Source organism: Elephantulus edwardii, unplaced genomic scaffold (assembly GCF_000299155.1).
Source record: "Elephantulus edwardii isolate Elephantulus edwardi_28Jun2011 unplaced genomic scaffold, EleEdw1.0 scaffold00595, whole genome shotgun sequence".
In the NCBI taxonomy this organism is placed as follows: domain Eukaryota; kingdom Metazoa; phylum Chordata; class Mammalia; order Macroscelidea; family Macroscelididae; genus Elephantulus; species Elephantulus edwardii.
The window spans coordinates 68,821-73,063 of NW_006400345.1; the positions used below are offsets into that span (position 1 = coordinate 68,821).

Genomic DNA, 4,243 nt, shown 5'->3' on the forward strand with positions numbered 1-4,243 from the left:
AAAAAAAATAAAGACTAAGATGGACCTGATCCAAGTAATGGTCTTCTCAATTGCTTGCTGTGCATCTGAAAGCTGGATAATGACTGAAGATGACAGAAGAATAATTGATATTTTTCAGTGATATTGGAGAATAGTATTGAACAAGACCTGCCAAGACCTGTTGTTGCAACAAGACCTGTTGTTGCTGTTATTATTAGGTGCTGTTGAGTTGTGAATAACTCATCGTGATTATATGAACAGCCAGTCTGAATCTTGCCCTATCCTGTGCCATTCTCATCATCTCTGACATACTATAAAGCCCCACCTCATTGGGATGTTCCTCTCCTACTCTGACCCTCCATCTTTCTAAGGACTATGTCCCTTTCTAAGGAATAGCATCATTCAGCTATATGTTCAAAACATGAAAGATGAAGCTTTGCCACCTTTTCCTCCAAAGAGCACTCTCACTACATCCTCCCCAAGACATATCTATTTGTTTTTTGGCAGTTGTTTTGGCATGGGATATCCAGTACTCTTCTACAACACTACAACTCAAGGCATCAATTCTTCTGCCACTGTTATTCACTGTATAGCTCTCTGATGCATAGCAGGTGATTGAGAAGACCATGTCCTGAATCAGGTACACCTTAGTTAAACTAACATCATTAATCTTCAGGATTTTGGAGGTATCTCTGAAAGTCAGCTATCCATTGCAATATGTCACCTACTTTTCTGACTTCCGGTACCAAAGTTGTTGATGGTTGACCCAAGCAAGATGAGATAATTGACATCTTCAATCTTTCCTCCACCTACCATAATGCTGGCTGTTGGTCCTACAGAGACAACCTTTGCTTTCTAGATGTTGAGATTTAATCCATATCAAAGTATGTAGTCCTTGATCTTCTGCAGCAAGTCTTTATTATCCTCTTCACTTTCAGCAAGTTATGTCATCTTCATACCTCAAGCTGTTGATGAGTCTTCCTGATGCCATATTCTTCTTCATAGAGTCCAATTTTACAAATTATTTACTCAGGATACAGACTGAATAGGTATAGAGAAAGGCTATAGCCCTGATAAACACCATTCCTGATTTTAAAACATATAGTGTTCCATTGCTCCACTCAGACAACATCTTCTTGGTCTATGTATAGATTGTGCGTGAACACAATTAAGTGTTCTGGGATTTCTATTCCTCTCAATATTAGCCCAAAATATTATGATCCACACAATCCAATGCCTTTGCATAGTCAATAAAATGCAAATAGACATTCTTCTGTTATTTTCTGCTTTCAGTCAGTATCCATCTAAATTCAACAATTCTATCCCTCATGCTATGGACTTTTCTAAAACCAGCTTTAATCTCTGGATCCCGGTCTATGGATCCAGCCATTTTTAAAAAGAATCTTCAACAATATTTCGCTTCCATGAGATATTAATGCTAAATTCAGTTGGATCACCTTTCTTGGGAATGGGGACAAATATGGATTTCTTCCAGTCAAAGGGTCAAGTAACTGTCCTCCAAATTTCTTGGCATAAACTAGTAGGTTTATAAACAGGGCTATATCATATGTTAGTTGAAACATTGATTCCTGCAGCCTTATTTTTTGCCAATTCCTTCAGTTAGGAAGAGCCAGTCCTTAGAGGATTTTGAAGTGTAGAAGGCCAGTGAAGAGAGGAAGACCTTCAATAAACAGGATAGACACAGTTATGGTGACAATAGGATTAGACATGTTGGAGATGATGAGATTTGTTCAGGATATGGAAAGGTTCAGAACTATTGTTCTTAGGGTCACTATGAGTCATCTTCAAACTGACAACATATAACAACAAGTATAAAACACTAGTTTACATTAGTGCAGTGTACAACAAAGGATAAGTTTCCTAAAAAGAGAATCCTTTTGCCTGAGATCTTTTAAGAAGCCAGTTTTTTATTACCTTATTGTTGGTTGCATATGCACGTCCAATTTTTCAAGCCACATTCAGGGACTACTCCTTCTCTGTAAATTTTCTTTGATTTATGTCAACATTACTACTTTTGTATAGTTCTATTTTCATACTCTCTATTCTGTTCCATTCACCTGTGTGTTAACTCTTTCAGCAATACTACATTATCTTGATTTCTGTCCCTTTATATTTAGTCTTGAGATCAGAAAATACAAATCCTTCTTGAATTTTTGTTACTTTTCTTCTTCATACTGTGTTGGATATTTTAGGTCTTTGGCTTTTCTACATAAAATTTATAACTGATGTGTATTTCTACAATACAGTTAGCTAGAATTTCTATAGTCAATTTGTTAAATCTACAGATCATGTAGGAAGATTAGATATTGAGTCTTAAATGTAGACTATCTTTCCATTTATTTAGATTTTTTTTACATCTATGCTTTGTAGTTTTTCATATCCAGAGATTCTGTACATATTTTCTTAGATTCATACCTAAGGATTTCAAATTTTAGGTGCTCTGGTGATTAGAACTCTGCTAAGTAATTTCAGAATCTATTTCTTTTTGTTTTATATAAGAAAGAAAATTACTTTGTGTCTTATGATTTTGCTATACTTGCTTGGTAGTTACAAAATATTTTTATATTATTTTTGACATTTTATAGACAATAATTTAAACTGTGAATAAAGATAATTTTATTTCTCTTAGAACAGAGCAAGGGAACACTGCATAGTTCAAAATCGGAAAGGGTGTATGCCAGGGATGTATCTTATCTCCATATCTTTTCAATCTATATGTGGAACAGATCTAGGAGACTGGGCTCAATAAGGAGAAGTACGGCATCAGGATTGGAGGAAGACTTAACAACAACCTGTGTTATGCAAATGACACAATTTTACTTGCTGAAACTGGAAGACCTGAAGCATTTGCTGCAGAAGGTCAAAGACTGCAGCCTTCATATGGATTGAAACTAAACTTGAAGAAAACCAAGATTCCCACCCCTGAGCCAATTGATAGCATCATGGTAGATGATGGAGAGATTGAGACTGTTAACAGCTTCAGTTCCCTTGGCTCCACAATCAACACTCTCGATATCAACAACAAGGAAATCAAAGGATGAATTACTTTGGGAAAATCTGCTCTCAGGGACCTCTCGGGAGTATTGAAAAGCAGTGATGTCAATCTGAATACTAAGATGTGCCTGATCCAGGCTAGTCTTTGCAATTACTTGCTATGTATCAGAAAACAGGAAAATGACTAGGGATGATAGAAGAATTGATGCCTGTGGTGTACAGTGCTGAAGAAGAGCATTGGATATACCATGGACTGCTAGGAGAACAAACAGGTTCATCCTGGAGAGGGTGAAACCAGGCTGCTTTTTAGAGGCAAGAAGTTTAAAGCATCTGTAATATTTTTGTAATTGCAAGGAGGCACCAATCCTTGAAGAGGGACATCATACTTGAAAGAGTGGAGAGAGTGCAACAGAGGAAGACCCTTGATAAGATGGATTGAATCAGTGACTAGTGTAATAAGGGTGGGTGTGTCAGAGACGATAAGGTTGGCTCAGGATAGGGCTAGGTACAGAGCTGTTGTACATAGGGTTGCTATGAGTCACAAACGACTTGATGGCCCATAACAACAACATTATTCTTTTATTAGAAAAGCAAGATGTTCTAAAAAGTAACAGGGAAAAAAGTCCCATCTCTAATTTTCTCTTATTAGAGTTTTTGTTTGTTTATTTGAAACAAAATATTAATGCAGCTACATTGAAACTCTCTTTTGTAGTAAATATCTTGAAAAAGAGGAGGAAAATTGTCTTATGTACTTACTGAAAGAAAAAAAAATCAAAGTGGACCTTTATGAGAGTAAAGAGAAAACTTGGAGAATATATTATATATTACAACTTTTCCAAAATTGGCTAGTTTCCTCAAGTACTTGCCTTAATTAAGTTATCTTCTTAGAATACAAGTTTTAAATGTAAGATTATTACAAAATATATATTGCAGTCTTTGTTTACAAGAATAAATTTGATATTATGCATGTAATGTATGGTAAATATATTTGTAGTCCAATTTTAGAACATTCCTTTTCAAGGGTAAGGTAACAGTTTTTGATGTGTTGCACTTTAGTTTTGAGTTGATGACTCCTTTCAGGATTGCACAAGTAGAAGTTTCAAGGAAATAAGTGCATAACCATTATGTAAATATATGTTCTAATTACGCACAAATGATATATTGATTACAGATCTTGACAGAAGAGAAATGGAGATCACTGCATACACGTGAAGTTAGATTTCAGTTTAGCTCTTTAGTACTTTAGAGA

The 4,243-nt window shown here is 35.5% G+C and overlaps 1 pseudogene; it reads left to right on the plus strand.

Moving 5' to 3' along the window:
* LOC102871215 overlaps window positions 1-4,243 on the plus strand; it is a 10,915-nt pseudogene that overhangs the window by 631 nt on the left and 6,041 nt on the right.